Here is a 23,495-nt window from a genome sequence, read left to right on the forward strand (position 1 = left end):
TTTAGAGCAACTCCTGTCTGTGTTGTCTGGAAATCAGCAGTTCAGTTCACAGCTTAACAGCGGCAGCTTGATCCACTTGCAAACACTTCATGAATACACCAGCAGTCCAGTTCAGTAGAGTCAGGATAGCAAACATGAATGAGCAGTGGTGGCACTACCTAGCAGAGACAGCCAGGCCTCTGTGTGAGTCACCAGGAGAGACCAGGAGGGACACCAGGAGAAGTTCTCCACTGTGCCTCTCTCAGCAAAGTGAAGCTCAGCAAAGACAAGAGACCAACAAGCATTTCTCAGGACGCTCTACCAGCAAGCCCAGTCACCATCACTGTCTGTGGAGTCCTGTTTATACTCCCTTCGAACATCACATGACCTCCATGGGTCTTGCCTCAGCACATGCATTTGTCGAAGTTGACATCACTCGGCCAATCAGACCATGGAAGCAGCATGAACCCCACCATCAGAATTTTTTTTTTTGGTGCGTTTCTCTCTGTGGAGTCCAAACAAATGAAGCTCAGCTATACATTTTAAGGCAGACCAATAGATGCTTGTAATTATCAAAGAATTCTTCATCATATGTGCTTTTAACTGCTTGCTTTAGCAGAACATCCTTTCACCTGTGTCTGCTTCAGCCAAAAGTTCCTTCACGAGTCCACCTTATCGAAACACCATCCAATACAACAGACTTTCTGAAGAACCCTTAAGTTTTCACTTCAGCAGTGCACACCTTTAATCCCAGCATTCAGGAGACAGAGACATGTGGATCTCTGTGAGTTCAAGATCAGCTAGCTTGGTCTGTAAAGTGAATTCCAGAACAGCCAGGGCTACACAGAGAAACCATGTCTCAACCCCCGACCCCGTCTCTCTTGCACACACACACACATGACATCTGGCTCTGGACTCTGGACTCTGTCCCCACACTGCAAAGAAAAAAAGTTCCCAGTGGAGGAAGTTTGCCTCATTTTCCCCCCTGCCCTGAGATGACATGAGAAAATGCCAGAAAACATGACAGGCTCTAGAACTGCAAAGTGTTCTTTTGTTGTTATTGCTTTAGGTTGTTTTGAGACAGTGTCTCTCTACATAGCCTGGCTGTCCTGGAACTCACTGTGAAGACCAGGATGGCCTTGAACTCACTAAGCAGTCCTGCTTCTGCCTCCTGAGTGAGGGGACTAAAGTGTGTGCCACCACTCGGCTTGCCGTCTGGTTTGAAGTTTGTTTGTTTGTTCTTTCATTTGTTTGGTGCACAGGTCAGAGGAAACTTACTTAGCATGTGTGTCCTGAGAATTGGAATCAAGTAGGCAGGCTGGGTAATACCTTTACCCACTGTGCCATCTCAGTGGCCATTTAAAAAAGTTATTACATTTATTTATTCACTCGTCTTTACAGTTACACTTTGGTAAAACACAAAATGAGAAAAAAGCTAAAGGCATGGAGTTGGGGGATTCTTTAAGTCAGCCAGAGAAAAAATATACATGACCTTCAAAACTCAGACAGACAGGCTTTTCAAAGAAGTGGGAGAGAGCTGAGTGACATTGCCAGCCAAGTTAGGGAAAGTCCCGGCTCTAGTTACACACTTAAGTGTCCCCAGACAGACAGCCTCCTGTGGCAGGCACCTGACAAGCAAGCACAGGGCCCTCTGGGTTGCAGCTTCAGCACTATAAAAGTAAAAACTATGACTGGTGTCCAGGTGCTCACACACCATACATGCTCCACCCCGCAAGGCATAAAATGAGCACGTTTGACATGACCTAAGGCCACTTTTAATAAGATTACAATTGCAACCATCTCCCTCTCTTGACAGCTTACCATGGCTCCCCAGTGCCCTCGAAGGAAAAGCCCCACTCCCTCGGTGCTGGCCCCCTCTGTTCCCACACTGCCCTGGCTCTCCTTTGCCCCAAGGGCACAGTCGCTTTCTTGCATGACAAATCCTGCATAACCTTTCCTGTCACTCCAGCTTATCTCACACACAGCTGCTCTACAGTTGCCTGTGTCCCCCAAGGCCTGTCTACTACCCAGAAGTTGTTACTGCCCTGTCCCCAGGGAGAAGAGTTAAATTTTATTTTTTTTGGGAGGTGCAGACTTGTCCTTGGCACTCTTCCAACTGTGACCACTAGGGGACACACTTGGGCTAGAAATAGCTGTCCACAACAGAAGGAGGCGCAGACTGGATAATTTGTCCTTGTTTTATGTTTTGTCTGCAACCATGTATGTGCACCATGTGTGAGCCTATGAATGGTTGTGTGAACCAGACCCCATTCCATCCCCTGCAAGAATAGTCATCTTAACTACTGAGTCCCCTTTTAGGTCTTTGTTAATTTTGAGGCAGGGTTTCATGAAACTAGCTTAGGTTAGCCTCACTTTTTTTTTTTATGTAGCCAAGACCTTGAACCAGAATCCTCTTACCTCCACCTTGAAAGTGCTGGAGTGGTGGAGTTACAGGTGTATGCCACTGTACCCAGTTTATCCAGATTACAAGTTTACCCTGGGCTCCATGCAGGCCAGGCAAGAACTCTGCCAAGTGAGTTATAGCCCAGCCCACAGGGCTCATGTGGCACCAAGTCACATTTATGTTTTTAAAATAGAAATTCAGGTACCATGTAGCTGATAATTTAATTTTAATTATTTGGGGCAGTGGTTCTCAACCCTCCTAAGACTGTGACCCTTAAATATCATCATGATCTGGTGACCCGGCTTTTCATTGCTTCTTCATAACTGTATTTTTGCTACTATTATGAATCATAATATATTATTTTTGGAGATGGAGGTTTACCAAAAGGGTTGGGACCCACAGACTGGGAACCACTGATTTAGAACATGCTCTCAGGTATGGCCATCACCCTCACCTCCTCTGAGACTCACTCTGAAGACTGTCCTGCCTCTCTGCTCCTGGCTGCAGGAGTTTCAGGACTAGAGATGGCGCTGCTGGTCCTTGGGTCCTGGGAATCCAGGCTCTGGTTGTCTCTCCAGCACGGCAAGCACTTTAGTCCCTGAACAGCCTCTCAGGCTCTCGGGTTGTTTTTGAAAGGAATAATTTGGTGGCATTCAAAACGGTGGCTATACTGTGTGCCTCTCTTCCTACCCAGCCTCTGTCAGTCCTAGGCCATTCCCCATGCGCTTCCCTTGTACCCTGCAAACCACTGAATTGCTACAGTTTGTATGGATTGGCCTGGTCTCAACACCTCATATCAATGAGATCACACACTCTGATCCCCCCCTCCCCCAGATCTGGCTGCTGTTCCATCCACTCTGTGCACAGGTTGATGCTTCATCCTTTTTGTGTCTGAGTAATAATCCATTGTACCCTGAACATGTCGTGTCACTCATCTGCTGACAGCTGACAGGTGCATAGGTCATTCCCACCTCGAGATGCTGCAGTCATACTATGGAGCCCATGCACAGAGAATAGTTTACATCTAAGTCTTTAGTTCTTTCAAGCAAATTTCCCAAGTAGTGGAATTGGTGGGGCATGTTGTAATTCCATTCTGTTCCTGAGGAATTCTGCTGTTTTCATTATAAAACCCTTTCTCTTGGCAAGATAGAAAGGTAGTATCATGAAATTCCTTGCAAGTTCCTCGCAAGACACACACACTTTCTGCCTACCACAGGGTAGAGCTCCTGCTCAACCCTCAACAGCTACATCCCTCCCCTTGCACACTGCCCCATCCCACCCAACCTCCCTCCTCCACTAACCTGGGAGTGGAATCTAGACTGACTCCCAGCCTCTCACTGAGGGAGTCTAGGCAGGAGCTCTACCCCTGAGCCACACACCAGCTCAAGTATACCTTAAATGTGTATCCTGATTCATTGTTCATCACTGCACATGCGCAGATCCCCACGAACCATTCCCACATGCCCTTGATTTGGGTCATCCTGACCATAGAGAGAATTTATGATTCTGTCAGTTAAAAGCATTGGCTAGAGGGCTAGGGAGATGACTCAGTGATTAAGAGCCCTGGCTGCTCTTCCAGAGGACCCAGGTTCAATTTTCAGCAATCACATAGCAGCTCACAACTGTCTATAGCCCCAGTTACAGGAGACATGACACCCTCGCACAGACATACATGCAGGAAAACACACACACACACACACACATACACAACACCAATGCACATAAAATAAAATTTAAAAAAATACAGGCCGGGCGGTGGTGGCGCACACCTTTAATCCCAGCACTTGGGAGGCAGAGGCAGGTGGATTTCTGAGTTCGAGGCCAGCCTGGTCTACAGAGTGAGTTCCAGGACAGCCAGGGCTACACAGAGAAACCATGTCTCAAACCCCTTGAGCCTCCCCAAGAGATTTTACTCTATTGTTTGTTTCCTTGTGTGCATATGAGAGCCCACAGAGGCCAGGAGATCATGTCAGATTCCTGAAGCTGGAGTTTTAGGCAGTTGTCAGCTGTCCTACATGGATATTGGGAAGCTGTCGGGTCCTCTGAGGGAGCAGTATGCACCCTTGACGGCTGTGTTGTCTCTGCAGTTGCTGCCAGTTGCTCTTGTGACTCGTGTCCTTGAACTTCAGTATCGGCATAGCAGTATCAGAAGCCTCAGCCGGTGATGTTTTCTACCTAAGTGCTTTCGTACACAGTCTGGCCTGCTCTCCTGCTAACCTCTGTGCAGTGACCCCTTCCCTGTTGGTCCTTACCACCTACTGTGCTACCTGAGCTCGTGGGCACAAAGCCATTTCAAGCATGCACTAGGGCAGAGGTGTAGTTAGTGTCCAGCAGAGATGTTGGAATTTTCCTGAGCTCAGGTTAATGGATGCTGCAGTTTTCTGAGCTGGTAAGCTTTTCTTCCGCAGCAGAGAGGGAGAACGTTCCAGTTGCTCTATACCCTTTCCAACACTCAGTGATATCTGGCTCTGATTGTAGCCCTACCAGTGGGACCAGCTCATACAGGTTACAAGCACTTTGCAGTCTCGGCTCTGTGCCCACTGCTGTACCTGAGAAGAGAAACTCAGTGGGAACTGGCCACAGCTGTCTCCTTGAACCATACCAACTCCCGAGGCTTAACAACCACCTTTACCTCTCTCTGGGCCCTAAAGTTTTAAATTTGTGTGTATGAATTATGCATGTTGAATTCCATTCTGGTGTTTTCATACATGCATGGGATGTATTTTGATCGTATTCTCCCCCCCCCCATGATCTCCTACCCCACTTCCACACCCACTGATCTCTTTTCTCTTCCCAACTAGTCCTCCTCCTGTTCCTCCTCCTGCTGCTTCTCCTTCTCCTGCTCTTTTTATTCTTCCTCCTCCTCCTCTTCTTGATCACTCCATGAGTTTCACGATGGCTGCTTACAGCAGCATGCAGGGTGTAGTATAGAGGTGCTCAAGGTAGCCAGTGGCTACACTACTGAAGAAACTCTCTCTCCCAAAAGACAAGAGAGGTGAGGGCGGGGGAGGGCATGGGGGACTTTTGGGGTAGCATTGGAAATGTAAATGAAGAAAATACCTAATTTCAAAAAATTTTTAAAAAAGAGGTGAGTAGTTATGAGCACTTGCTGTGTGAGCATGTGCACCCATGATCTTTGATCTGAATACCCGTGTAACAAAGCATGTGCACCCATGATCTTTGATCTGAATACCCATGTAGCAAAGCATGTACAAGCATGTGCACCCATGATCTTTGATCTGAATACCCATGTAGCAAAGCATGTGCAAGCATGTGCACCCATGATCTTTGATCTGAATACCCATGTAGCAAAGCATGTGCAAGCATGTGCACCCATGATCTTTGATCTGAATACCCATGTAGCAAAGCATGTGCACCCATGATCTTTGATCTGAATATCCATGTAACAAAGCATGTACAAGCATGTGCACCCATGATCTTTGATCTGAATACCTGTGTAGCAAAGCATGTGCACCCATGATCTTTGATCTGAATACCCATGTAACAAAGCATGTGCACCCATGATCTTTGATCTGAATACCTGTGTAACAAAGCATGTGCAAGCATGTGCACCCATGATCTTTGATCTGTATACCCATGTAACAAAGCATGTGCAAGCATGTGCACCCATGATCTTTGACCTGAATACCCGTGTAAAAAACTGGGAATCCCACAATATCTATCAAGGAAGGCAAGAGAGTCAGTGGGGCTTGCTGACTAACAGCATTCCTCAAAAACCAGTCTAGATTCAAGAAGTGGCTACCTCAAAAGGAGTAAGGCAAAGACAGTGATAGGGAATGATCTTTGATGTACTTCTGTGGCCTCTGTGTGCATGCAGTTGCACACATCTGAGCACTCTCACACAGAGACACTGAGTCCAACAGGCAACAGCTCTCAAGAAGTCCAAGAGAGCAGAGCAGGAGATACCACAGGTCCTAAGTGCTGCCTCTTCCTGCACAGGCTCCACCCTTTGGCTCCGCTTGCCCTCTTGTTTCCCACCCAAATAGCTTCCAAGAGAAACAGGCTGCACCTGGGATGGCTTCCCAGAAGGCCTGGCTGCAGCAGCCGAACCACGGGAAGAACTTGTGGGAGGTCACATGGTCATGCTCACAATCGCTCCACCACCTCCCCCCCCCCCCCCCCCCCCCCCGCTGCACAGGAGGGAGAGCTAGGCACGAGGATGCTGGAGCCTGTCGCACCTGACTGCCACCCTGACTCAACTTCTTGCCAGCATCCGAGCCTCCATACCCCTCCATACCCTGTCTGGGAAATGGGCTCAGAAGGGCCTGAACTGTGATGGGATTGAGGGATGCATGCAGGAAGTCAACCGAAATCTCCAGATGAAAGAACCCCAGCATTCCTCCATGGTTGTATAGAATTCTGCCCCGAGCCCATCCCTGTTACACACTGGAAAATCCATAGTGGGCTGGGCTGGCTCAGTGGCAAGGGAGCTTTCCATGGAAGCACGAGGACCTGAGTTCGGATCCCAGAATCCTTGTAAAAAGCTGGCCATGGCTGCGAGCCTGTGACCCAGAGCTGGGGCTTGCTGGATGCCAGTCTGGACTCTGACTCGAGAATAAGGTGGAGAGTGACAGAAGATCCATGACATCCACGTGCATGTGCACGTGCACGCACCACTCACACATAACACCATAATAAAGTAATTGTAAATAAGTCAATACATACGCATATAAATATGTGTGTGCATCTGGGGAGCAGAGTCAAACTACATAGCCTAGATTGGCCACAGACTTGAATGGATCTTGGACCTCAGTGTCATGGTGCTAGAAATACAGGTGCAAGTCACCACACACAACTTTAGGTTTTTGTTTTTGTAAGGGTCTCATGCAGTCAGGCTGCCCTCCAACCTGCCAAGTAGTAGAAGGTAACATGAATTCCTGATCTCCCTGCCTTATTTCCTCAGTGCTGAGGTGACAGGTGACTGCCACCACATCTAGTTTATGTGGTGCTAGGAATGAACCCAGGGTATCATGCATGTTAACTGAGCTACAAGCACCCTAACAAATGAGCTACAAGCACCCTAACAGCTAAGCTATAGCCTCAGCCCCTCAAACTATTTTAATTGATTTTTAAATCCACATGAAATACATTGGTGAAATTCAGAAGTAAGTGTAGTACAACTATCACTTCTACTAAGTTCCAGAACACTCTTTTTACCCAGAAAGAAAACTCATATCCAACAGCAGTCTTGGCCCACTCCCTCCCTCAGCCCCTGGCAGCCTGTGTCAGTCTGGATTGATTTGGGTACTGTATGGCAGTGGGATTCCATCCTGTGGGGCTTTCTATGCCTGGCTCTGCCACTCAGTGTCTCATCCCCAGGGTCTGTCCTTGTGGCAATGTGAGTCAGAGCTCTGTTCCTTTTCAAGGCTGAATAATATTCCACAGTGTAGATGAGTCCCATTGTGCTGGCCATGAACCTCCATTGATACACACCTGTTTAAACATTTCTCTGTGTGTGTGTGTGTGTGTGTGTGTGTGTGTGTGTGTGTGTGTGTACCATGTATGTAGGTCAGAAGACAGTTTGTAGGAGTCTCTCCTTCCTCCCTGTGGGTCCTTTGATGGCAAGTGCCTCATCTTGGCCCATACACGCAGATGCCCTGCAGGATTTTATGAGCTGTAGGGAGTGAGAAAATGAGATGCTCCTATTTCAAGTGAAGGCTGTCACTGTGTCACTCATGCATGTCTTTAATGTCTCAGTGAATTCATAGCAATGAACTTCCTTTCTGATCACCCACACATGCAAATGTGCACACGCGTGCGCGCGCGCTCGCACACACACACACACACACACACACACACAGGTAGTCATATGTTGAGTGTCATTTATGTATTTGTAATAAAAACACTTTTTAAGGGCCAGATGTGCTGAAACAGAACTTCAGTCCCAGCACCAGGGAGGCAGAGACACAGGCAAAGGCAGCTGAATCTTTATGAGTTCAAGGCCAGTCTGGACTACAAATTGAGAGCAAGGACAGCCAAGGCTACACAGAGAAATCCTATCTCAAAAAAAAAAAAGAAAGAAAGAAAGAAAAGAAAAGAAAAAGAAAGAAAAGGAAAAAACCCGAGTTTTTAAAATAAAAGAACAATATTCTGAGCCTGGTGATGTGGCGATGTGGTGTGTGCCCGCGCTGGGGAGGCTGAGGCAGGAGACTGACTTCAGGCCGCTTGGGCCACAGAACAAGGCCCTAGGTCAAAACCACAACCACAACAATAGCAAAGGAATTCTCCAAAAGTCTGTCTTGGTCAGTGAGGGCAGAGGGGAAAAATCAGATTTCCAGGGGGCGAGAGGGCTCTGTGGGTGCTTGATGCCAAGTCTTAGGACCAGGACCCACGTGGTAGAAGAAGAGAGATGACTCCCCTGCGTTGCCCTGTGACTTCTCCATGTACACCGTGGCATAAGGACATGCACTCACACAAATTTTAAAAGTTAAAAAAAAAAAAAAACTTTAAAGAATCAGACTTTCAGACTTAGAGCTCCATCTTATAACCTCCATTTCCTCCTCTGGGAAATGGGGACAGTAGAAGCTTGACTCTGAGCATTCCCACATGTGTTTCTTTAGCCTGGTCACCCCTTCCAAACGATCTTCCTGGTGAACTTCCGTGAAACTTCACCTGCAGTGACCCTCCTCCAGACACTTTTGTGTTTCAGGGCCGGGGACATCTGTGTGCCCCTGGACTTGGAGCCCCTTGATGGACACAGAGGGTTGGAGAGTGGTGAAAGCAGAGACATCCAGGGCTCAGCAGTATGGCACGGGACTCCGAATACAGTGTTCTTTCCCAAAATCTGTGTGCACGAAAGTGCCCAGCCACGGTCATCTGGGCCCTGCCCCCTCCCCATCCTCACAGCCCCTGCCAGGGCCAGGACAGCCTGTCCCCTGAGTGTCCCCCAGGTCATAGATAAGGCTGCCAGTGGCTATCGGCAGGAAACATCTTAGCAAGCAGGAAACCACGAAGTGAGCCAACTGCGCCCGCGCCGAGCTCAGCCTATCCTTGGCCTGATATTTTGGGAGCCGCTATTTAAGCCCGACTCGACTCCTGCCATGAGCTGGACTGTTCTTGTGAGGTTGGAGGGAGACTCCATTTCCACATCCCTCAGAAGCCTGCGGCCAGAGATATGAGGATCGGATCACAGAGGCCCTCTAGAGAGCCACAGCCTCTTCTCTAGCCGCTGGGCAGCCCGAGCATGTGGCGTCACCTCTCTGGGCCAGTTTTCCCCTTCACAGCTTGGATTCTGTCCTAAATGAAAAACCAAGTAGGAGGCCAGGTCATGCCTGAACCAGCCTGTGAGAGAGACCCATGTTCAAGTGAAAGCAAGGCCGGAGCTGGAGAACTGGCGGCTCAGCAGCTAGGAGCACCTGCTGCTCTTGCAGAGAGCCTAGGTTCAGTTCCCGACATCCACACGGCACCCTCACAATCATCTGTGACTCAGCTCCAGCAGAGCTGACCCCCTCTAAGCTGTGCAGGCAGAAGGTATATATGCAGTGCACATACATGCAAGCAAACACACACACACAATATAAAGTAAATAAAAATTGGGGTGTGCGCTGGATGGTTGTGGCAGGCAGATCTTTGTGAGTTCGAGACCAGCCTGGTTTACAGGGTGAGTTCCAGGAGAGCCAGGGCTACATAGTGAAACCCCATCTCAAAACAACAGCAACAGAATGGTATGGAGGGGTGGTATAGTGATCAAGAGCTAGCGCAGAGATGGGAGTGCAGTTCCCAGCACCCTGATCGAGAGGCTCTGAGGGCATCTGCACTTACTCATGTGCACAAACCCCCTTACAGATACATACACACAACTAAAACTTGGAAATTAATGAATAGAAGAGTAGCCAGGGCTTCCTACTGAGGCTCAGTTGGTAGAGCTCTCACCCAGCATTTGTAAAAGCCTGAATTCCACCGCCAGCATAAACACAGCATTCCAGGTGTGGAGACAGGAATTTAGAGCTCAACATGATCCTTAGGGACTGGAGAGATGGCTCAGTGGTTAAGAGCACTGGCTGCTCTTCCAGAGGTCCCGAGTTCAATTCTCAGCAACCACATGGTGGCTCACAACCATCTGTAATGGGATCTGATGCCCTCTTCTGGTGTGAGACAGGGTACTCATATATATTATATACTCATATATATATATACATATACATATATATATACATATACATATATCTCTGTGTAGCTCTGGCTGTCCTGGAACTCACTTTGTAGACCAGACTGGCCTCGAACTCAGAAATCCACCTGTTTCTGCCTCCCGAGTGCTGGGATTAAAGGCGTGCGCCACCACGCCCGGCTGGAAAATTTTTTTGAGAGCAGCTTTGGCTGCATAATGAAATCCAGGCCAGCTTGGGCTACAGAGAGGAAACCCTATCTCATAAAAGAAACACACCCCAAACAAAAGGGGGGCAACAAAATGGCTCATCGGAGGCACTTGCCACTGACAATCAGGGTTGGATACCCAGGGCCTGTGTCCTGCAAGCTGTCCACTGGCTTATACAAACACAGTACAATACAGCAAATACATGTGCTCTTTAAACGGGGTGGGGTGGGAGAGAGAGAGAGAGAGAGAGAGAGAGAGAGAGAGAGAGAGAGAGAGAGAGAGAGATCTAGGCATGGTGGTATACACCTTTAATCTCTGTGTGTTCAGAAGCAGAAGCAAGAGAAATTTTGTGAGTTCCAGGCCAGTCAGGGCTACACAATGAGACTGTTTTGTTTTGGCTTTTGGAATCAGGACTTCTCTGTATAGCACAGACTGTCCTAAGGGCTCCTTCTGTAGACCAGGCTGGTCAGATTCAGAGATTCCCCCAGTCTCTGACTCCCTCATGCTGGGATTAAAGGTGTGCATCACCACTGCCCTTTGGGAGGCCGGTTGTTTGGTTGGTTCCTCTAAGGCCTCCCAATACAAACTGGAGTGAAGTGACGGATTATAAAGATACTGCTGTAATTACTTTCATTTTCCAGACTTACAAATGGAGGCCCAGAGTAGGAAAGACACTAGCCTGGGGCCACACAGCAGCCCAGAGGCCCTGGCCACCACAGCCTAGTCTGTTATATGGCTGGCCAACTAGAAGCAGTTGTACCTTCCCTATGGCATCCAGGTGGAGCACATACCCAAACTACCAGGTCCCTTTGACAAGCGCTTTTCTCCTCAGGCTAGTAAAAGTGAAAAGTAGAAGTGAGACCAAGGCCCAATCTCTCCAGTCCGCGTGGCCCCTGCTCAGAGCCAGGCAGAGGCAAGCGAAGGACGCCAAGCGTGGCTATGTAAAGCGGCCACTGGCACCTGCCGGGACGGGTGGTGAAGCAGGCACTGTGGCCCCCGCCTGGGCAGCTGCAGCCACCCAAAGGGAACGGCTGTGCCAGATATAACTCGGCCAGACCCCACCCAGAGGGCAGCTCCCAGCCCCTGTGCCTGAAAAGTCACTCTGGGCCAAAGACTCTTGGTGGGTTACTAGCCTGTGCCAGGCCTCAGTGTGGCCACGTGTCCCTCAATATCTGTAAGTACTGGTGAGGAATAGAAGTCAAAGACCTGCAGGTCCGAGCTCCCTCCTCAGGGCTGGCTTCCATGTCGGGAGGCTCCTTACCTCCCAGGGGCCCAGGTACACAACTTTGAAAATTGGGCTGGTGAAAGTTGCAGCCACTACAGGAGACTTGGACCTGGGCAGCCCTCTGGTTAAATGTGCTAATGCCTTCAGGGCCTTCCCCCCACCCCGGGCAGTACTTAGAGAGACCCTGCCTCAGTACACCCCACGTGCCTGGCTGCCCTTCCAGTCCCCATCTACAACTCCAGCCTTATCAGACATCTACAGATTACCTCCGGGTCTCAGCTTCCAATTGCCGCCCCACCCTGCCCCTCCTCACCCCTCCTCGCCTCTCCCCCTCCCTTCCCGTTCTCAGCCCTCCTCCCCTCTTTTTTAATTTAGCTAGCAACTAATTAGTGTAACAATGTATTTTAGTTATCTGTGTGCCCGTGTATGCAGGTGGCTATGAAGGCCTGTGGACCTGGAACTGGACTAAGGGTTGTGACTGGGCCACGTGAGTTCCAGGGTCCCAGCTCAGGTTCTCTGCAGGCACAGGCAGTGAGCTTATCTACCGATGCATCTCTCTAGACCTTTGTTTAATTTTGTTTGATTTTAAAATTATGTTTATTTCTTAGTTGTCAATGGACGTGTTTGGGGGTTAGAGGACTACTTGTAGGAAGGAATTGGTTCTCTCCTACCATCTGGGTTCTAAGGGTTGAACAAATCATTGAGCTTGGCAGCAAGATCTTTTACCAAACTGACCAGCCCTGACCTTGACTCCAGATCATCTTTCCTCCCTCCCTATGCTGAGATCAGACATGTGTGCCACACCCAGCTGATGTGCACTGGGGTGGGACCTGGGCCTGGTTCGTGTATTCAGAGCTACAGCCACATACACATCATACCTTCGTGAGTCAGGGATGCCCAAAGCTCTGTAGCTCAGATTGATGGATCTTGTAATCTTCCTGCCTCACCTTCCCAAAGGCTGGTCACAGCAGGCAGTATCTTTTCCCTGTCAATTTTTAAAAGGGGTGGGGGTTGGGAGGTGGGATGGAGCAGACAAATGGCAGCAGGAGTCTGAGAAAGACCACTATCGAGTATATAGAGACCAAGCCGGCCTGGAACTCACAGAGAGCCACCCGCCTGTCTGCCAGGATGGGGATGGAAGGTGTGCACCATCATACCAGGATAAAGAGGGTATATTCAAGGCCTTCCAGTACCAGGAACTGAGACATCCATAACCAAGTACAGAGCATCATCCCATTTCCCAAAGGGGAAACTGAGGCTCAACAAAGCCAGACTGCAGGGTTACAGATAGAGGGGCCCCTGGCTGCCCACTCATAGCCTTGTCTTCTCCTCCCCTTGGTGTCTAGAGGGAGCATAGAACCACTGTGTCCAAGTGACACTCACAGTGGACTCCCATGCTAGGGGAACAGCAGGTAGGAAGGGCCTGGAGAGCATCCCTTCAGCCCCCCATAGGTGGCGCTCACTGAGCCACGAGTCCCCTGCATGTTTGCACAGCAAGCTCCACTGAGATGCCAGGCAGTGGAGAGGATGTTTCACAAGCTGCAGGGCTGGCATTTCTGAGAAAGCTGTTCTGAGTAGGAAACACAGAGAAGTAGAGGGCTGGGGGGGGTGGGGAGAAGGGCTCAGTCGGCACCAAGGAAGCTCTGGGAGGTGGGCACAGTGGCAGAGCCTGTTGGTTCAGTACTCAGAAACAGAGGCAGGAGGAACACTGCAAGTTTGAGACTAGCCTGAGCTACATAGTGAGATTCTGTCAACAACAAAACAAACAAACAAAGAATTTCCCCAAACCAAAAACCAGAAATTTCAAAAGGAAAAGAGCTGTGCATAGTGACTCAGCCTGTCATACCTCACTCAGAGGCAGAGGGATTGATTCTTGAACTTGGCCTGAAGTTCAAACAACAAACAAACAAACAGCTGAGTATGGTGGCTCACACTTGGGGATTATCAAGACTTGGGGAGCTGGGGCAGGAGGATTGCCACGGGTTTGAAGCTAGTCTAGGCTATATAGAAGGAACAGGTCTTAGCTTAGAAGCTTAGAAACAGAGCAGGGGAGATGGTAGGGGTAGTTAAGAGCAGGGGAGATGGCTCAGTAGTTAAGAGCACTTGGTCTTGTGAAGGACCCAGGTTCAGTTCCCACATGGAGGTTCACAGCCACCTACAACTGTAGCTCCAGGGCTCTAGCACCCTCTTCTGTCCTCCACAGGCACCTACACCCACATGTTCATACTCCCCCTCCCCCCAGCACCCAATGCAACACAGCAAAGCCATCTACATTAAGTAAGTAGTCATTGTGCTCCCTTCAGTCCCTCCCACCCAGAACAAAGGTGGGACCCTGTTCAGGCGTTCAGAGCTCTGAGATAACCTGTTACTGACCCACACCCCACTACTGGCCTGCACCCTGCTACTGACCTGCACCCCTTCTGAAGTGGATTTGTCATCAACCCAGGGTGGGGGAAGGGCAACATCTGCTTAGACAGCTGTTCCATCTAACTTCAGTTCCCTCCACTGCACAAGTAGACTGGAGTATGACATTTCCCAGAGGGGTTCCTGAGATATCACAGGGCACATGAGGGGGGCCCACTTAGGAAAGGCTCTTCCAGTGGTCACTGTCACCTCCACAGAGTCAGTGTCCTCTCCAACCTCAGAAAGGTGTCATCCTTCCCAGATGCCAGAGAAAGGCAGAGATGCCACCAGGAGACCTAGGGTGCCAGCTGTCACCACACTGTCACCTTTCTAGGAAGACATTGGTGATAACGTTCCCCCAAAATGGGAAGCACCAGTGGCTGTCCCTGGGCCCTGCCCCACGGCCCACTGCAGGGTTGCTGAGCACAGCTTGGAAAGGTTTCTATGTAAAAGTAGTTATGCAAATTGAGGACCCAGAGACCACGAAAGCCCCATTTCCCCTTTGCCACTGTGAGCTAGTGACAACCACCTGTGAGCCTGACCCTATGCTGCCACCTCTGTGCTGGGTTCCAGCAAATGGTGGCCTGGGGGGCAGATCTGAGCACCGGGGGACCAGGTGGTAACTGTACATAAGGAAGTGAGGGGACAGTACCCGGGGCTCCTGAGACCCTGACAAATTCTGCTAGAGAAAACTTCTTACCTGGTTGCTATTTTAGTCATTATATTTTTGTTGTGTTGGAGAAGGAACCCAGAACATCGCACATACTAATCCAGTGTTCTACAGCTGAGCCAGGCCCTCAAGCCCCTCACTGTGTGTGTGTGGGGGGGGTGGGATTCTAGGCAAGGGCTCCACCCTTAAGTAGTACCCCCAGAACCTTTTTCCATATACTAGAAGCTGGCCTCAAGCTCTTTATGTAGCCCAAGATAACCTTGAACTCAAGATTCTCTTGCCTCAGTTTTCCTAGTACTGGAATGGTAAGATGTATCTCTCTGCACATTGGAAGACTGCTTTTATGGACATGGAAACTGAGGCTCAGAGGACATGTGCATGCCCAGGTCCCTCAGGTCTTCCAACAAGAAGGCAGAGGAAGAGAAGATCACACGCAGCAAGAGGTAGAATGTTCTCTGAAGAGAGAAGGATGTTCAATGTCAGCCAGGGCTACAGCATGAGATCCTGATGCAAAATAAACCAAACCAAGATGAGAGATAGCTCACAGGGAAAGGTGCTGTCTGCAACCAGGATGGGTTGAACTCAGTTCCTGTAACACACATGGGAGAAGGAGAGAACCGATTCCTACGGGTTGTCTTCCGACCTCCACATGCATGCCCTGACATATGCACATGTGTGTGTATGAGTAAGCACACACAGACATAAATAAGTAAATGTTAAAAAGTAATAAAACAAAAACAACTGGGTAGTGGTGGCACATGTGCCATCCAAGGAAAGCTGAGGCAGAAGGATTGTTTAAAGTTTGAGACTAGCGCGGGCTACAGACTGAGACCTTGTGAAAATGTGTAAAGATTGTTTTCCAGGGTTGGAGATATGGCTCAGTGGTTAAGAGCACTGGCTGCTCTTCCAGGCGTCCTGAGTTCAATTCCCAGCAACCACATGGTGGCTCATAACCATCTTTCATGAGATCTGGTGTCCTCTTCTGATCTTCAGGCATTCATGCAGGAGATTGCTGTATACATAATAAATAAATCTTAAAAAAGAAAGAAAGAGAAAAGAAGAGGAAAGGAAAGAAGGGAGGGAGGGAGGGAGAGAGAGAGAGAGAGAGAGAGACAGAGAGAGAGAGAGAGAGAAAAGAGACCCAAATCATAAAAACATGGATAGTGGGTGGGGCCCCGGCATAGCAAAGGGCACAGAAAACTGTGATGTTTGCATGAAGTTTGCCACATCAGAGCGCTGGGTATGGATTTTAGGGACAATAGCTCCTTAGGGTTCAAATCTCCATAGGTAGCAGCTGCAGAGGTTCCTGGATTGACCCCTGGCATTGAGGGAATCAAACCTGACTCCAAGAGAGACTGTTAAACTGAAAGTTAACTGCTGGTTCCAAAGGTCCAGAGAAGGTCAATCAGGAAAGCGTTGACCACACAAGCTGAAGGCTCAAGTTCAGATCCCCAAGTACATGCCCAGCCAAACCTACTCAGGCTCAGCAAGCCTTTGAGTGTAAAGAGAAGACACTCAATGACATCACAACACAAACTGGAGTGAACACACACACACACACACCATATCCCAAAAAGCTTTAAAAAAAGAAAACATCTAGCTGGGCAGTGGTGGTGCATGCCTTTAATCCCAGCACTCGGGAGGCAGAGGCAGGCAGATTTCTGAGTTCGAGGCCAGCCTGGTCTACAAAATGAGTTCCAGGACAGCCAGGGCTATACAGAGAAACCCTCTCTCAACCCCCCCTCCCCCCCAAAAAAGAAAACATCTACAAACATCCATATTTATAAAGTTACTTGGAAGAGAGAGATGGAGACAGAGACAGAAACAGACAGACACTGAGAGAAAGAGAGCTACAAACGTCAGAACTTAGGAACTCATGGCTGGTATTTAGAGTCAGTACTTTACAATGCAACCCTGGGCCGATCTTGACATCTCCATCCTCCTGCCTTAGCCTCCCAGGTACTGTGATGGATGGTGGGTGTTCATGAATGCCATGTTCAGAGAACGAGTATGAAGAGTATCATCTGTGTCAGCTCAGAGACCGCCCCTCCTCAGCCCTCATATCCAGGGGCACAGATAGGATGCTCTGATATCTGCTCACCACTGGGGAAGAGCAGCATCAAGCGACACAAGCAAAAACTGTGGAAGTGTACACAGACATTACAGAGGGCTGGAGAGAGGGCTCAGCAGGGTAAGATGCTTGCAGCCAAGCGTGGAGACCTGAGACCCACATAGTGAAAGGAGAGAACCAGTTCCCACAACTTGTCCTCTGACTGCCACATTCACACTGTGGCACACATACACCCACCCACATACCAAATAAATAGAGAGATGGATGGATAGATAGATAGATAGATAGATAGATAGATAGATAGATAGATAGATAGATAGATAAATGTGACTTCCACATGCACACCATGGCACATGTGCACTCATCCACATATCAAACAAATAAATGTAAAACAAAACCAAAACGCTACCATGGATGTTGTTCTGTGTCTTTGAGACTAAAATCTTTGTAATGTAGGAAAACATATGGAGGAAGTGGATGGGGGCACGGGGGAAACATTTTGACTGACGAGGTTAAGGAGAATGTCTCTGAGAAGGAAAGAGAAGTGTTAGGGTCCAAGGGAGCAGCCAGTGTGAAGAACTGTACCTGTCGTGATCCTGAGACATCGGGGTGCAGGTATGTTGGAATGGTGTGAGATGGAATCAGAGGGCAGCTAGGGCCTTAGCACAGGACTCCATGAAGGGTTTGTATATTCTTTTCCAACTCTACCTGTGTGCATGCTTGGTTAGGGTGCATCACTCCCCAGGCACACTGAATATACTTGTTAGGAGAGGTCAGCTGGGGAAAGATCCAAGTCTTGGCTTGGGAGCCTTGGGAGCCTTGGGGGTCTTGGGGCCTTCAGGCTTCCCCTCAGGGGCTCCAGGATCCAGGGAATGGCAGGCCTTTGGATGCTGTCCTGAGAAACCAGGAACCGTGTGGAAGCACATGGAACAGCATGGATGCACTCTGGCGCCTGCAGCGCTGAATATATTGCAGCCATGGTCCCTGCCAGCCTCAGGCCTTAACTCAAGACCAAACCATCCCCAACAAGCTGCCCTTCCAAGGTGTCTTGAGTTTGTGAAAGAGTCTTCGTCCTAGAGGAGGAGCTTGAATCTCTGTTGTACCCCAATGACATAGTCCCATTCTCTGTTCTGTGACCTGGTGTCAACAATTTGGGTTCTGTGTAAACCGCAACCCAAGGCTGTTATCTGCTACTGATAGCAGGCAGAGGGTGGGGGTGGGAAGCAGATGGTTTAAGGGCATAGCTTTTCTCAGAAGTGCCAGCCTGTGTCAACAAGGGGAGGCTGGGAAAAAATTACCAGGCACGCAAGGTCAGGTTACTTACAGACACTGGCCTAATATGACTTCATTTGAAGATTTCTTTCTTTCTTTCTTTCTTTTCTTTTCTTTTTTTCTTTTTTTTTTTTTTTTTTGGCCCAATGCCTGAAAATCTTGAGTTAAAGATGGGAGACTTCTGTGCAGTGTCCTGGAAGAAGTGACTCAGGAAGGGGCTCTTATGGAGCCAGAGCTGAAGCTGAGGAGGAGCTGGGTGAGGGAAGGCAAGAAGGATCAGTGGGTAAAGGTGATTGCTGCCAAGCCTGGTGGCCTGAGTTCTATACCTCTGGAATGCACAATGGAAAGAGAACCAAGCCGGGCGTGGTAGCACACGCCTTTAATTCCAGCACCTGGGAGGCAGAGGCCGGTGGATTTCTGAGTTCAAGGCCAGCCTGGTCTACAGAGTGAGTTCCAGGACAGCCAGGGCTACACAGAGAAACCCTGTCTCTAAAAACGAACGAACGGGGGCTGGTGAGATGGCTCAGTGGGTAAGAGTACCCGACTGCTCTTCCATAGGTCCGGAGTTCAAATCCCAGCAACCACATGGTGGCTCACAACCATCCGTAACGAGATCTGACGCCCTCTTCTGGTGTGTCTGAAGACAGCTACAGTGTACTTACATATAATAAATAAATAAATCTTTTAAAAAAATAAAAAAATAAAAAAATAAAAAAATAAAAATAAAAACGAACGAACGAACGAACGAGAGAGAGAGAGAGAGAGAGAGAGAGAGAGAAAGAAAGAGAACCAACTCCTACAAGTTGTCCTTACAGCCCAGCATTCACCCCTCCTCCAATAAATAAAAAAAAATAATAAAACATTTTTTTAAAAGATTATTACAATAGTATCAATAATGGTGATTGAGCCATACAAACTTTGTTTTTTTTGGTTTTTGGTTTTTGGTTTTTTTTCGAGACAGGGTTTCTCTGTATAGCCCTGGCTGTCCTGGAGCTCACTTTGTAGACCAGGCTGGCCTCGAACTCAGAAATCCGCCTGCCTCTGCCTCCCGAGTGCTGGGATTAAAGGCGTGCACCACCACGCCCGGCCAAACTTTGTTTTTTATTCATTTAATTTATTCATTATTTGGTGTGTGTACAGGTGCATCCATGGGCACATGCAGGGCACCTGACATCCCTCTCTGCCACTGTCCACTGTACTTTGATGAAGCAGGAGAATTCTCACTGATCCTGGAGCTAGGCTGGCTACCAGCAAGCTGCAGCCACCTCCTGTCTCGGGCCTGGGCCCACAGGCATGTGGCCATGCACGGCATTCTTCATGGCTACTGGGGGCTGAACTCAGGCCTCATGCTTGCACGACAGACACTCTTACCCACGGAGCCATCTCTCTAGCCCTCGATTTTGTTTTGTTTTTGAGAGAGGTTCATATGCACCTATGGGTGGTATAGTCAGGGAAGGTCTCTTGCAGGAGTTGGCCTTTTCTGGAAAAATTCTGGAACAATGCCCCAAGAGGAGCTTCTGGAGCAAGGCCCTAGACTGCAGTGATTCTCCAGGCCGGGTTCTCTGAGTCCCAATCAGTCCCTGGAAGATACACAGAGGGACCAATGGCAAGGCTAGCCTGTGACCTGGGAACCCTTGAGGCCTGGTGGCTCCAAAAAGGAGCCTTCCTGGGTACCATCCAGCAGCTGCCAACAAGAAAGCTGGGCAGGGGGCACACCAGGTGTCAGGCTGGCAGACAGACAGAGAGACAGACAGGAAGTGGCTTCGAAGGTAGACAGGTATTGAATGCGGAAACCCCAGGAAGTCCTGTGCTGTGGGCGGGCAGGGGGCTCGAGTCGGATCCCACATCTAAGGGGCAGTTCCTAGCACCTGCCTGGCTGCCAGCCAGGGCTCTGGGAGTTCCCCTTGGGGTGACCTTGTCTCTGAGCCACCACAGTGCCCCCTACCAGGGTGCGGGGGTGGGGGGACGAGGGAAAGAGAGAGAGACAGAAACACAGAGAGACAAAGAAAGAGAATCTCTTCACTTGCTTTAGTTTTGTTTGCTAAAATTTCTTTCTTTTGGGCTGGAGAGACAGCTCAGCAGTTAAGAGGACTGTTCTTCCAGAGGTCCTGAGTTCAAATCCAAGCAAGCACATGGTGGCTCACAGCCATCTGTAATGAGATCTGATGCCCTCTTCTTGTGTGTCTGAAGAAAGATAAGATTATTTTTTTAAAAAAAATCTTTCTTTTGTTGTTTGTTTGTTTGTTTGTTTCGAGACAGGGTTTCTCTGTATAGCTCTGGTTGTCCTGGAACTCACTCTGTAGACCAGGCTGGCCTCGAGCTCAGAAATCCGCCTGCCTCTGCCTCCCAAGTGCTGGGATTAAAGGCATGCACCACCACCGCCCGGCTATTTGTTTGTTTTCTTAAGACAGGATTTTTCTGTGTGGCCCTGGTGGTCCTGGAGCTCTCTTGGTAGACCAGGCTGGTGTTCAATTCAGGGATCCACCTGACTCTGCCTCCAAAGTGCTGGGATTAAAGAAGGGAGCCACACACCTGAGTTTGTTTGCTAAAAACTTTTTTTTTAACTCACACACTGCATCAGTATGGTGTCTAACTTGATGGGTTCTAAAATGCTTATAGCCAACCCTACACTGCACTCTAGAACATCTTCCTTAGACTTTTAGTTTGTCTGTTGTGTTCTGAGACCGAGATTCACATACCCCAGGCTGGCCTCCAATTTGTTTTGCTGCTCAGGCTGACTTTGATCTCCTGATCTTCCTGCTTCCACATCCAAAGTGATGGGGTGGCACGTATGTACCATGTCACTTGTTTTATGCAGTGCCAGGGTTGCACCCATGCCATCATGCAGGCTAGGCAAGTACTCTGACAGCTCCAGTGTCCCTTTCCCTTAAAAAGCATCACATTAATTTATTTGCTAGGTGGGAGCATGCTCACACAAGCCTCTCTTCTGCTCCCCCTCCTGCTTCAGGTCAGGTCCACTGGGAAGCTCATCCACTTCCTGCCCCAGGACCTTTGCACAAATAACTCCCTCCTGCTCAGATTCCCCTCCCAGTATCTGCCCCCGCCTCCAAAAAAAAAGCTTTACCTCAGTCCTGGGCTCAGTGATTGCCACACTGTTGAGAATTGGTTCTAATGCTTTGATTTAATCGGGAATCTGCTTGTCCAAATGCTGAAGGTCCTTGTCCCCAATTGGTTTTTGATCAATCAATAAAGATGTCAGCTGCTAATTGCTAGGCAAAGGGAGATTTGAATGGGCTAGGATACAGGAGAGAGAAGGAGAGACAGAGAACCAACATGACTTGGGGGAGAAGGATGGGACATAGGAGCTGCAGGAGAGAAAGCCAACCAGCCATGTGAGAATTTGGGTGGGTGGCCTCTGGCCACTTCCACAATTAGGCCTGAAGTAACAGGGGAAGGTTTAGGAGTGCCCAGCCTTTGAGGTAGCCAAGGCATTTTAAAATTAACTGGTGTGTGTGTGTGTGTGTGTGTGTGTGTGTGTGTGTGTGTGTGTGTGTGTGTGTGTGCTCATTCAACCCAATGGAAGCCAAAGTGATGTAGCTAAACTCACTGCTATACCACACAAATATGAAGACCTGAGTTCAGATCCTCATCACCCACACAGGTGTTGGGCAATGGTATAGCCAGCCTGTCATCCTTGTGCATGGGAAAAGAGGTATGGAATCCCTGGAGCACACTGGCATCAAGAGCCACCGATCAGACTGTTCTGTTCTGGGTGAGATTTCTTGGCTCAATATATATAAGGTGGAGAGTAGCTGAGGAAGATGCCTGATGTCATCCTCTATCTGCACATGTGCACACATGTACAACACACACAACATTTATATACACTGGAACACATCACACACACGTAGAAAAAAATGCCCATTGGGGCTGGAAAAAAGACGTGGTGGTCAAGAGCACTGGACACTCTTTCAGAGGACACAAGTCCTCTTTCAATTCCCAGCACCAGAACATGGCTCACAACCATATTTAACTTTAATTTCAGGGAATCTCTACTGACCTCTGTAGGGACCACCCATGCCTGGTCAAAACACACATGAAATAATAAATTAAATGTGAAGGCCTTTCTACAGAGGCCCTGTAATCTACAGATGCACTGGAGCAGCCTCAGCATCCTTCCTTCGCTCTGGCTGCTCTGCTTCTGTACAGGGATTATGTCACACTTATGTCACAGTGTGCAAAGGTCTCCTTCATTCACAGTGTCCTGTGGATCAGGAAATGGGGGACAGAAACACTTCCTGTACAAATCTGAACAGATTCAAGGGCTGTGGGCACAGCTCAGCAGGAGAGCCCCTGACAAGCTGGCAAAGGTCCCAGGCTCAGCCCTCAGCCCTCAGGAAACAGAAGTGAGCCGGGACCAGCACTCAGGAGGCAGTAGAGGAAGAGCCCCGTGAATTCAAGACCAGCCTGGTCTACAGAGTGAGTTCCAGAACATCTGGGGCTGCATAGAGAAACCCTATCTTGGGGAAGAGCAGAACAGAACAGAGCAGAGCAGAGCAGAGCAGAGCAGAGCAGAGCAGAGCAGAGCAGAGCAGGAGAGAAGAGAGGAGAGGAGAGGGGAGGGGAGGGGAGGGGAGGGGAGGGGAGGGGAGGGGAGGGGAGGAGAGGAGAGGAGAGGAGAGGAGAGGAGAGGAGAGGAGAGGAGAGGAGAGGAGAGAAGAGAAGAGAAGAGAAGAGAAGAGAAGAGAAGAGAAGAGAAGAGAAGAGAAGAGAAGAGAAGAGAAGAGAGAAGAGAAGAGAGAAGAGAAGAGAGAAGAGAAGAGAGAGGGAATGATTGAAGAAGAAATTCAAGGTCAGTCTCTGGCCACCACATGTGCACACGCACACACACACCACTTGTGTACACACACTCCCCACATGTGTACACACACCCTACATGTGCACACACACCTCCCACATGTGCACACACACCCCACATATGCACACACACACATGTTGGGAATTGGTTCTAATGCTTTGTCTTATTTCAGTTCCAAAAGCCTAGCTTCCAGATAATAATAATAGGCTGCTCTAATCCATGGGGAGACCATGGGGCTTCTATAGAAAGGACTTTTACATTTAATGTATTATTTCATGTGTGTTTTGACCAAGTATGGCCGGTCCCTACAGAAGTCA

General features: G+C 49.0%; 1 long non-coding RNA gene across 1 annotated transcript; it reads right to left on the reverse strand.

Moving 5' to 3' along the window:
- Positions 1-20,522: 20,522 nt before the first annotated feature.
- Positions 20,523-22,786, reverse strand: Gm51537. The gene is made up of 3 exons (XR_003947405.1): positions 21,445-22,786; positions 21,059-21,245; positions 20,523-20,543 (listed from the first exon to the last, which is right to left on the reverse strand). It is a non-coding gene; the product is annotated as a predicted gene, 51537 (long non-coding RNA).
- Positions 22,787-23,495: the final 709 nt, after the last annotated feature.

This window comes from Mus musculus, chromosome 8 (genome assembly GCF_000001635.26).
Source record: "Mus musculus strain C57BL/6J chromosome 8, GRCm38.p6 C57BL/6J".
NCBI classification, from domain to species: domain Eukaryota; kingdom Metazoa; phylum Chordata; class Mammalia; order Rodentia; family Muridae; genus Mus; species Mus musculus.